The sequence below is a fragment of the Globicephala melas genome, chromosome 7 (assembly GCF_963455315.2).
Source record: "Globicephala melas chromosome 7, mGloMel1.2, whole genome shotgun sequence".
NCBI classification, from domain to species: Eukaryota; Metazoa; Chordata; class Mammalia; order Artiodactyla; family Delphinidae; genus Globicephala; species Globicephala melas.
This window is the reverse complement of record NC_083320.1, coordinates 52,722,677-52,735,931: the sequence shown is the minus strand read 5'-3', so window position 1 is coordinate 52,735,931 and position 13,255 is coordinate 52,722,677.

Below are 13,255 nucleotides of genomic sequence, written 5' to 3'. Positions count from 1 at the left end.
CAGAAATTTATTTATTACAGTTCTGGAGGCTGGGAACTCCAAGATCAAAGTGCTAGCAGATTTGGTGTCTGGTGAGAGTCCACTTACTTGTTCATAGTAGGTGTTTTTTCACTGTGTCCTCACATGGCAGAAGGGGCAAAAGATCTCTCTGGGGTCTCTTTTATAAAGGCACCCATCCCATTCAGGTGGGCTCTGCCCTCATGGCCTAATAACCTCCCAAAGGCACAGCCTCCACATATCATCACATTGGGGATTAGGATTTCAGCATATGAGTTTTAGGAGGAAAGAAACATTCAGTTCACAGCCCTTAGGTTTTGCTTTTCAACACCTCATGGGCTTTGAATTCCTCCAGTGGTGGGCTACCATTCCTTGTGCTTAGAGTGAGGGCTGTGATGCTGAAGAACATTCTGAGGGTTTGCACTCCATTCTCAGGGGGCACCATTCTTGCAACCTTGCATGGGGTTTTTATCCATGCTGTGGCTCCTCACCCAGTATAGACTGCTATCTGTCACTCACTGGGGGCATGGCAGTGGGTTTCTGTTGTTCTGGTCCTAGTTTGGCCCTGTGCACCAGGCCTTGGGTTTGGACTTTCTTGGTATTCCTACCTCTCCTTCCCATGGCAGTCAAAGTCTGCCCTATTTCTGTGGTTAATCTTGCGCAAAAGTTTCTTGACCTTTCCTAAGTGTTAACGGATCACCGCTACTTGATACTGGAATAGGAACCTTGGGACTGGATGCTTTTCTTTTCCTCCCCCAAGCACAGAGAGAGATTTTTTTTCTTCTTCAGCCTCAAACACAATAGGATCTTTTCTGTTCCTTAAAGATCATGGATTTTACTCTCCCTTCCATAGTGGCGTCAAGGCTTTGCTTCAAGTGAGAGAAGGGGCCAGGCATCTGCTAAATCACTTCCAGGTCTTTTATGCCCATGGGTTCTCTCCCTGAACTACTCTGCTTCATTCTTTCTTAGGAGCACCCAGAGGAGGTTCATGGAAGAAAAGAAACAAAAAACCCACAACAAACAAACAAACCCACAAATCTGCTAGTGAGTAAAACAGGAAACCAACAATGTTTGGAGTCCACAGTTCTAGGTAGACACATTAGTCCATACTGTACAACAATTTGTGAAAATTGTATGTGATTTCCTTTAATCTCACTTTAAGTGTAGCTTTCATGGTTTATTGTTAAGCAGGCTATATGTTCTCTTTGGAGAAGTTTGTCCCTCTTTGGAATTCAGCCAACTTATTGGCCCTGCTGTCAACTCTTTGATTGGTCAACTAAAGTTAGGATTTTGTGGTTCCTACCTTAGCCTTGTTAGGGAGTAACATCACTTTTTCCAGGTTTCTGCATACCAAGTAGAAGGGGGGAAACCTGGCCAGTTCTGTTTTTTTTTTTTTTTCCTGGCCAGTTTTAAGGCTGATTTTTCTATCATGGAAATCAATCCTCCTCATTCATGGCTCTGGCTTCTTTTCCTCAGAGGCTTCTTCTAGATCTTACGTATCAGGTCAGCTACTTTCACAGCTGAAAACACTGCTATTCTAAAGGGATAGGGTTCATTGATCAGCTCGCAAGACTGTAGTTTCTCATGTGAAGGATGCCTCCAGCTTGCATCTAACAGGATAGAGGCAGCTCGTAGTTTAGAATTTGCAGTATGCTTTTTTCTTCTTCAGACTCCCTTTGCTGATTCATCATTCAGGTGTTCAAAGTCAGTGCTTTTCATAATCATGTTATCACAGGTTCAACAGAATAAAATATTCTGTGAGAAGAAAAAAAATCCATATACCTTAAAAGATGACAGATATAACTCTTAGTAAGTGATAAAGGGGTAATTCATAATAGAATATAGTAATTTTAAGGATAATTTTTTAAAAAGATTGGTCATGATTATATGATTTTTAAATTGTTAATTTTGTCTTTTAGACCAGGAATTGGTGCCCAGTAGTGAGAGCCACATTTAGGAAAAATGCAAGTCAGGAGGTTAAGTGTCTGTTGGAGGCAGAGTCACTGTAAGTTCAGAGTTAACAGGTAAAGATAAATCTGACACATCTCACAAGGGATAGATTTTAAAATAATAATTTAAAAGCATTAACCAGAAAAACAGGCTTTCTTTGACTAGGAAGGAATTAAAAAAAGGCAAAGACTGTATATGGATACTGCTTGTATTGCAAAAGTACACAGAGATAAACTCATCCCTTGAGGGGTATTCCCCAACTGGATGAAGGGATTGTATGCAACAAAGGAGTCTTAATAATAATGAGCAATAATCAGCTCTTACAACTGACCTTTCCCATAAAATCCCCTAAGGGCTTATTGCACATTGAATATTATACCAATCTGAAATAATAAAGAGGATTGTTAGGCATAAAAAGTATTTCAGTTATTGGCAGGATCCATAAACTGTAACAGAGAGAATTTTTAAAGGCTATCCAGGGATTACAAAGCAAAGTCATACCCTCAAGTATTGGGTAGGTAACATAAATGGGTGAAGCTAGCCTGCTGTTAGACAACAGGAAGTAGTAAGCTTTGAGTGCCCTGTGTAAGATTTTCAAATATAAATTAAAAAACAAATTTTCAGGCAAATTAAATGAACCTATGGGCTCCCAGTCTTCCTTCTCCACCATGCCCACAATAATGACATTTTACCAGTAGAGTAACCAAAATGGTCAGTTTCATAACTTGCATCTACATATCTTATGATGTTACATAGCCAATTCTTATGACATATTTACTTGCCAGCTAGAAATTTGAGTCTAAATCCTCAGATCTTCCTAGACATCTTTTGCAGCTAAGAATACAGCGATGCCCAAAAATCTCTTGTGGATTTGGTAAATTATTGGGCAGTACTCCTCAGATCAGAACAGTGTTCATCATCTAATGGAGGCTTTTCTGGATTACATTGAATCTATGAACTAGGCAGCAAGTTCCCATCTGCAAGCCTAAGTGAGATAGTTAAGAGGGAAGATGAGGAAGCAAAGGTAAGTCTTTTCTCTCTTCTTGTTCTTAGGAAAACATTGGCCCAAGAAAATGTATTTTATCTAACAAGTGTTGTTTAACACACTGTAGAGTGATGGAGAATATGACTTGCCTACTGATCTGGAAGATAGCAGGGCCCATTTCTGTCTATAGGAAGAAAAGCACCTAATATCAAGTAAATAGGTGTAGAGAAGAAAATGTTTAGAAGTAAACAAAGTGGTCAATTCTATGGCTGGTAGGAATAGAATATTTTGTGCTGTTTTCTGGGAGACTAAACACAATTCCTGGATTTGGGTAGATGTGTGAGACTGAAAGCTGTGTTAAATAAAATCACAATTCCAGTTGATGCACTGAAGGAAGGTGAAGTATTTGCCTCATTTGTCTGACCAGTATCTGAGAAGGCAAAACTCTTAGGCTGGTTTATTATCTACAGAGTAAACACAATAATTCTTCCTGAGACTTCACTTCATGAATCCCACTAGATTAGAAATAAGTAATAGTGGGAAATCTTTACACATTTTCTGATATTTTTCTTAATTATCTGTAATTTTTTAAATTAATTTTTATTGGAGTATAGTTGCTTTACAATTTTGTCTTAGTTTCTACTGTACAGCAAAGTGGATCAGCTATATGAACGCATATATCCCCTTTTTATGGTTTTCCTTCCCATTTAGGTCACCACAGAGCATTGGGTAGAGTTCCCTGAGCTATACAGTATGTTCTCATTAGTTATCTATTTTATAGATAGTATAAGTATCAATTCCAATCTCCCAATTCATCCCCCCTCCACCTTGGTGTCCATAAGTTTGTTCTCTACATCTGTGTCTCTATTTCTGCTTTGCAAATAAGATCATCTATACCATTTTTCTAGATTCCACATATATGCGTTAATATACGATATTTGTTTTTTTCTTTCTGACTTCACTCTGTATGACAGTCTTTATGTCCATCCACATTTCTACAAATGATCCAATTTCATTCCTTTTTACAGCTGAGTAGTATTCCACTGTATATATGTACCACATCTTCTTTATCCATTCCTCTGTTGATGGACATTTGGGTTGCTTCCATGTCCTGGCTATTGTAAATAGTGCTGCAATGAACATTGAGGTACATGTGTCTTTTTGAATTATGGTTTTCTCCAGGTATATGCCCAGAAGTGGGATTGCTGGGTCATATGGTAGTTCTATTTTCAGTTTTTTAAGGAACCTCCATACTGTTCTCCATAGTGGCTGTATCAATTTACATTCCCACCAACAGTGCAGGAGGGTTCCCTTTTCTCCACGCCATCTCCAGCACTTATTGTTTATAGATTTTTTGACGATGGCCATTCTGACTGGTATGAGATGATACCTCATTGTAGTCTTGATTTGCATTTCTCTAATAATTAGTGATGTTGAGCATCTTTTCATGTGTTTGTTGGCCGTCTGTATGTCTTCTTTGGAGAAATGTCTATTTAGGTCTTCCGCCAAACAAGTAAAAATACCCAGGAATAAACCTACTTAGGAGGTAAAAAACCTCTACACAGAAAGCTATAAGATACTGATAAAAGAAATCAAAGATGACACAAACAGATGGAGAGATATATTATGTTCTTGGACTGGAAGAATCAGTATTGTGAAAATGACTGTACTACCCAAAGCGATCTGCAGATTCAGTGTAATCCCTATCAAATTACCAGTGGCGTTTTTCACAGAACGAGATCTATGATTAATGCATCACTTTGATTTAGTCCCTTGGGGGTCTGAGTTGATTTTTACAGTCATAAAAAGGTAATTCTATTATTTGATATGGCTGAATCTAAAAGCTTCTTATTATTTGTACTGCTTTCGAAGCTCCCCTCCAAATATGTATAGAACTCTATATTGACTTAACTTGGTTTTAACATAATGTTAATTAAACATGTTCAAACATAAAATAGATAAAATCCCAAATGCTGATAGCTCTTATACAAACATAAAGTCCAAGTAAATGTAGTGGTTCAAGATATGAAAAACTATAAACATAATAAAATTTAAACAAAAATATAATAAGCTAAATGATACTGCTTTGCTGACATGACATTTCTGTTTCAAATGTGAATAGAGTACTGATTGCATCACAGTCCAGCATCTTTATCCTACTGTGTATGCTGTGTTGACTCAATATGCCACAGCTTTTCCCACCCCAAACTAAAATTTATTCTAGAAAACTTCAGGGGCCTCAGGATCTGTTCACACTCTACAGTTTGAGAAAGGCTGGCACATAGGCTATGGTACTTGCTCAGTGCTTTACACTAATTGTGACACATTTTAAAGACCCCATGTAAATAAATGAAGAGGGAAAAAATAAAGCAAATATAAATATGGCTTGTACTTCTAAAAAAGCAAAACATTATAACAAAAGTGCTGAAGGAAAATTTTTTAAATATAGAATTTTCTCAAGGGAGTCAAACTATTGAAAGGATTGCTAGTACCCCTCTCCCCACTAGTTGTTATTATTTTTTCTTGTAAACATTTCACTAGTTCTTAGAGAATGGTCTCATGGGAAGCTGGCTCTGAAGTGCTTTTTCAGTCACTTGAGTCCACGACCAGTGCTAAGTTGCTGGCAGCCATTTTGGTGAAAGACCAATCCATAGTTAGGAAAACTGAGGCCAGTGGGTGGGTTCTAAACCTACATTGATTGTTCAATCTGAGGAAGATTATTCAGGGAAATTACTTCTGTATTTTGGGGGTTGGGAAGAACACCTTGAGATATTGCTTTAATTTACCTCCTCCTATTACTGCAGCTTCAGTTGATGTGATGTTACAGCCTGACGGGGATTAAAGATGATTTACTCTTAACTTGTAATGTTTCCCAGGAATTGAAGTGAAGGATTATACACTTAGCAATTTTACTCTTTCATTCATGGAGTGGATTTTTTAGAAAGCAGCCCCACCCAAAGTTGAACTTTGTATTAAGTGCTGTGACCATGAATCAGGAAACTGAGGCTGATTCTGACTGATTCCCACTTCTGTGGCTTTTGGCTCAATATTCCTTCCCAAGACCCCCCATAGACTGAATATTGTTACATCCTTTCTTAAATAATGTTAAAGTGCCTTCCAGAATATACTAGATTTCTTTCCTATATCATTAAGGTATTTTCTTTTTGACAGTTTCATGGATATTTGGTGAGTAAGGAGAATGGTAATCTCTGGCCCTTAAAATCTGTACATGTTGTTGACATCTGTCTAGAATTCAGAATTAAGCAACCCACAGATTTTAGGATGAGCTTAAACATTTATGTCTATCTTCTGTAATATTCAGTACAGTTAAGCTGAAACATGTAAAAATGTTTATCAGTTTTATCATTACCATTCAGTTACCATCTATTAAAATGCACTTGTTACAGTACATTGGGAAGAAAGATACATGTTTCTTCAAATATAAAGCTGTTGAAAGTGAGAAAATGCTCTATCTGTGTTGAATTTTGCATAGCAGTTTTCACAGAGATGGTCCTCTCCTTATACATGACTTCTGAAAGGCTTCTAAGACCATTCTCCTCTGACTAAATTCCTTTTCAGAGAAGAGCTGGTTATTTTTTTAAACAAACCCTACAGAGTAGTTTTATTTTAAAATTTATTGTCTCAGAATTAAAAACAAAAAACTGTAAACCTTAAATTCAAGGAATATTTTTGGATAGCTGGACTTTGAACTTAATCACTGTATGGACTGAAACAGTACAGATACCTGAACTAAATTAAATATCATCCCTAGAATGTCTAAAAATACTCTTGTGCTATTGCTGCCTTCATCAACTAGGATTAGCCTCATTGTTCTAAATCACCTTTTGTTAGTAAAGAGAAACCTAATCACAAGATCTGCTAAGTTAAAGAGGATGTGTACATGTCAGATTTTTTCTGGAGGTATTGCTTGGGATAAACCCACTGCTGATGTAAATTAAATAAAAACACTTAAGATGCAAAAGAGGGAAAATGATATAAGTTTTTGTTTATCATAGTTCAGACTTACTCTCAAGTGAGATTTTCTTTAAAAATTGCATTAATGAGCAAGAACCATATGGCTTGAGATGAAGATATTGCAAAAGTGGCATAAATCCAGCTGTCCATTTCCAGCACATAAGCATATTTTATTTGCTGTTTAATTGTTTCTAGTAAAAGAATTTGCTTATATGGTAAGTATACACAAAATATTTCATTTTCTTTTTATATGGTTAATAATGGATATTCCATCATCATTATTATTTCACATTTATATAGCACCTTTCATTTGAGTACTTCAGGTAATTTACAACCAAATCACAAGACCATTTATGTAAATATTTTGTATGCCTATTTAGCAACCTTGAAGTTTGCCATGTGTTCATATTTGTGGAGTCACAAGTAATTTATAGGAGGTCAGTTATAATGAAAGGGATTTTATTGATTTCATTTTCTGTAGATTCAAGCTGTGGAATTGGGAAGTGGAGGCAAAGGAGGCTAAGTAAAGGGGGAAAATGTAACATGTCAACCTCAATATTTTGCTAATTGTATGAAATACATCTGTTGGAGAGGGGGGGAAAAGGAAGAGAATTTAGGAATCATTTTAAATGTGCTCTGAATGAAAACAGTGAATTAACACAACACCTTTATTACTTTTAAAGTCCCCAAATATTTCAAATGATTTTTTCAACTACCTTTTAAACTGATATATTAATAACATTGTGTCCTATTCTATACATATGCAAAAATCCTTTATTGAGGCCCACTGTGTGTCAGATACTTTATTAGACATTAGAATTTGCTCTTATATTAGAACAAGTGTTAGTTCAGAACTCATAAGCTTTCAGTCCATAGTCTGATCCATAATGGATGTATAGTTTGGTTTGCAGAGTATTTTATAATTTTTTAAGTTAGCAATGTTTAAAAATTGGAAAATTGCACACAATAATCTGGATTTGGGGCTTATTTCAGAAAATCAGAAAATTTGGCAATACTGGATTCATATTTCTTCATAGCAATGGTTTGCTGGAGCCTAGTAGCCTGGCTCCTTTTAGATGGGCATGCCTAGTTTAGTTGTCAGTCTCTCTCACACTCCCTAACTGGAGGTAGTTACCAGAGCATTATGTCTGAGGTGATGGAAGAGGAAACAGCAGGAGATGAAAAGGGGAATTAAGCAGGGACCAAATCTTGATGAATCTTACAGAATATCTGAAGGCGTTTGGACTTTGTTTTGTGGACAATAGGAAGCCTCTGATAGACTATAAATAAGGAAATATTGAGATTTTATTTATGTTTTAGAAAAAAACACTGATAATAGCATGAAGGATGGATGAAGGGATTAAGAATAATGGAGAGAGTCTGGTTAAAGAGCCTATGGTAACAATCTATGGAGTATTGATTGAATAGAAAGCCAAATGAATAGGGTTTTGTGTTAGACTAGATATGACCAGTGAGAGACAGGTCATAGTCTAGAATGAATGCCATAATCTTTTTTGTGTGTGAGACTAAGTGGCTGGTGGTGCCACCAACCAAGTTGGAGAAGAGGTGAAGAGAAGAGGAGGTAATTTAGTTTTGAATATATTGAAGTCAAGGTTTTTGTGGGACATGCAGTTTGGAAATACATTGTAGGCAGATGGAAATATGACTCTGAAGCTCATGGGAATGGAAGGCATTGATACCTAAGTTGGAGTTAATACACTAGTGGAAGACAAAGGCAGGAGGAAAGCCAAGACAGAATCTTGTGGAACAACAAAGAGAGAGTAGTGAAATATAATTAAAAAGACAGTTTTTAAAATGAGGAATTGTTTAAAAGTCAAGCATAAACAACTGTTCATTAGATTTGGCAATTAGATAAGAGCAGTATGTTACCATGTAAAGTAGGAAAAGTCTGATTGTATCGTGTATTACTAGATAAAAGGAAGTTGAGAAAACATAGACTAGATGTCCGTTTCCAGTAATATGGCAGGTTAGATAAATTGGAAACTCATGTTCATAAACCATTTGGGAAGGTTAGATAAAAAATAGTAGTTATTATTTTAAATGTATAATTGGATTCTTAAAAATGTAAAGGTAATCCCCCCCAGCCCCCAGGTCCTAAACCAAGAAGGTAACTGAAAATTGGAGTGGTGAAATGGTACAGCAGCTTCTATGAGGTTTGTTAATCTATTAACCAAGGCACTTGGCAATTAATGCTCCTATAGGGACAAGTGATAAGGCTGTGGGCCCAACAAAGGTGGTATCCGAAAGGTGAAAACACTCATAAAAAGCTGAACTCTTTAAGGACTAACACTCAGTAAAAGGACCTACTTAAAAAAAAAAAGTCTACCCACTAGCACAGGGAGATGTTTTGCATTTATCTGGACATTTATGGAAAAACATTCTTCCATAAGACTTTATAACAACAGACTTGTCTTCGTACCTGTTTGGAGTTCTAATTTGTACTACCCACATGAGTGAAGAGCCCCAAGCCTTGCTATTAATATAAAAAGGTAGTCACAGCCTGGTAAAACCTCTTGATATGGAACAAAATCAAACATAAGATCCTTCTGAATGATATGTTCGACCCAAAAGTTGTAGAATACGAACAATGAAGTTTCATCTAACATATGCTCAAAATCCAAAATGACAAAATACATGTGGAAGCAATCCATCAGGAATGGAGTCAGAAGATATGACAAACAATAGGAGTAAACCATTAAAACTATTGAATTGAGACTATAAAATAAGTATGTTACTAATAACTAAAACATAAGGAAAAAAACATGATACTATCAAAAAGAGAAGTAAGAATAAACATAAATCTTCTAGAAATGGAAAATAAAATCATTAACTTAAAAACTATTCAGTAGATTAAACAGTTGATTAGATACAGTTAAAGTAGATGTAAGAGAACTAGAAGATGGATCTTAGGAAATTGCTCAAAATGCAGCAAATAGAGATAAAGAGAAGGCCCAATATATGTCTACTCGGAATTCTAAAAGATGAGACCAGAGTGAAGTGAGTGTAACACCATTTGAAAGAATAATGGCTAAGAATTGGCCAGAATTGTTGAACACAAGAATCCTCAAGTTCAAGAAACCCAATAAATCCCAAACATGATAAATAAAATCAAATTCTTACCTAAATAAATCATCATAAAAATGTAGAATGATGGAAAAGAAAATGTCTTATAAGTATTTGGAGACAAAAGTGATATTACCTACAATAGCTAGAAAATTAGGCTGATAGTATTCTTCTCTATAATAACAGAAATTAGAATGTAATAATAAATTCAAAGCATTGTGATAAATGCCAAGCTATAATTCTATACCAAAGTGAACAATCGTTCAAGAGGGAGGGTGAAATTACATTATAAAACAAAGAGAAACCAAACATTCAAAAAATTTGACATGAAGAAAAGGAGAGTCTAGATAGGAACAAGAGGGAATACAGGGTCTGAGAATAAATATTAAGATTGGAGAAACTTGATAAAGTTGATAGACTGAATGAAAGGAAGGAGATAGTCTAGTAGCCAATGATATAAAAGGCAAGAGAGAGTTAGAGAGAGAATCATTGTTAGAAGAATGTGGAAAGGTTATGAGGCAGGGTGGAATTAAGGTTGTGAGAGAGTTAGAATGGATGCATACATGAATATGTGAGAGAGGCAAAAGCAACTTTGAGAAACTGAGGGAAAAAAGAAAATAGAGCTAACCTAAAAGCCAGTAAAATAACAGATAAAGAATGCTGAGAGCCCAGGTGAAGTCTTAAATAATGAATTGCTTATAGCGTGACTCTTACCATTTCTATTTTTGAAATAAGAAGAATTATATATCTAAAACTACAGCAATATCTTAATTAGAGTGAAAGCTAAAGGAAGAGTCTTTGTTGAGATTTTTAGTCATACCAGTCTTCCTACTCATGGCTTTGGAAATCTGAAATCAGTGATTCCAAAAGAAGATACTTTAGTTTGGAGTGTTAAACAATTTATTCAGTTATCTAAAATATTACTTATTTTCATAGTTGGCAGGTATTACAATATTAACTTATTTTTGCATTCTTTGGTAAGGCTTAGAGACTGGCTGGGATGCTGGGCCTTGAGAAAACGCACATAAATAGGTACAGTCAAGTTGGTCTATGGAAAATGCAGGCCCAAAGACTAGGCTGGGAGGTTGGAATTCAGAAGAGTGATGGTTTTTATTGAATTTTCTGTGTAAGAGCATAGTAAGGAGACCCTTGGGGCCATGAATTTTGTGGCAATGATATCTCATATTTAGTTTTAAAATTTCCTTTTCATCCCTATATCTTACTGTCAATCTACATGTGCTTGGGAGACTAAAGCAAGTGATTGATGTGTAGGCATTGGGACCAAGGAGAACTAAAGAGAGGAGTAGCTTCATTGAGAAGAAATTATGGAATGGCCAGAGGTGATTGGGGCTGGGGGTTTCCCAGGGCATTCATCTGGAGCATGACATCTGATGAGGATGGCTTTGGGGAGAAAACAGTCTTCTTACTGAACAGGGTTCAATTTAAATTATAGCTGATTTGGATATTGGGGGAAAAGATTACCTTTAGAAAACTGGATACTTGAGATCAGAGATTTCAGAATTACCTTTCAAACTTTCCATTTTTATTAAAAATATATTTTTTCATATCCAGAAGACTTAGAATGCCTAGCATACTCTTTGTAGCACATTTTTATTGATAATAAACTCTCTTAGGTTTAATTGTATCTTCTCAGATGTATTCATTACTCCTAGGTTAAGCTATTAAAGGAGAGAAATACATTTTACTTACCTTTTATCCCCCTTTAATATCAATGCCAATACTACCAATACCAGAGTTCAAATCTTGAATCAAAGTCTACTTTTCACATTATATGTTATTTCTTCTCAGTTGATTTGTTTTCCAAAACTCCCCAAATCTGCTTCCATTTTGTTTAGGCCATGTGATCTCTAGCCATCTCTAGGTATCTCAACCACAGAAACCTTCACACCCTTGAGCACTGCCTCTCATTTTTCCTCTAATATCGTCTACTCATTTCCACCTTGTTACTCCACTCCTGCCTTTCCTGTTGCCTGGAATTCGCTCGCTGATTATTTGAGTCCTACATTCATTTACAACTCAATTTCCACATCCTTCTCACCTACTGAATATCATATATCTGCAATCTTGGACCTTAGGGAGGAGAAATATCTCAGTGCTTCCTTTGCATTTTTTTTTTATCATATTGGCACTTACTAAGAACCCCAATCAATGTACTTAATACACTCAATAACTATTTGTTGAATTGAATCCATATAATGTCCACCTAGGCAATTCCACGTTATTTAATAAAGAAAGGATAGCATAGGAAAATACCATATATCATGATTAAACTGATAGTATTCATATCGCTAATCTTTTTTTTTAGCCATTTTTTTAAAGTCTTTATTGAAATTTTCACAATATTGCTTCTGTTTTATGTTTTGGTTTTCTGGCCAATGAGGCATGTGGGATCTTAGCTCCCCGACCAGGGATCAAACCCGCACCCGCTGCATTGGAAGGCGACGTCCCAACCACTGGACCGCCAGGGAAGTCCCCCATATCTCTAATCTTAGCTATAGGCACTGAAACTAATAGATCAGTATTCTTTTTTATTCTAAACTCTCATGGGCTTGACTAAAGGAGTTTAAATTACACCAGTGGATCTCAATGGAATCACTATTTAGAATAAGAAGACTGAAACCATGAAATTAATTTTTGCCTTAATAGACTGTTTCACATTATCTTTCAACAATAGTTTTAATTCATGGAGTTAAAATGGCCATTGAGTACAGTAACTGTGAATTTTATTAGGATTCCTGTGTATTTCTCTCTCTCTCTCTCTCTCTCTCGCGTGCGCGCTCTCTCTCTCTCTCTCTCTATATATATATATATATATATATAGAGAGAGAGAGAGAGAGAGAGAGATTATATATAATTCGTGTGTGTATATAATTATATATATATAATTTGTATATTTATCCAACACCCATCTACCTGGTGTATCATCTTTAGTAATAATTTAATATTTGACTGTTTTTTTCCTCATAAATCATGTTTATTTACAATCCCTCTGCCCAGTATCCTTCTTACCTATTTCTATCACTCTTGCGTTAGTCCCATTGCTTCAAAATCTTCCCATTTTCAAGTCTCAACTTAATTCTTTCCTTCTCCATCAAGCCCATAGTGCTGTCTCCCACTCCCCCATATTTCTCACTCACTGATCCAACGTTGCTATAGTCTGAATCACACAATTCAGTGCTAGCTGCATAGTGTTCTACACAGTTTTTTACTTGATGTATGAATATTTCTGTTTTGTTTTTACTA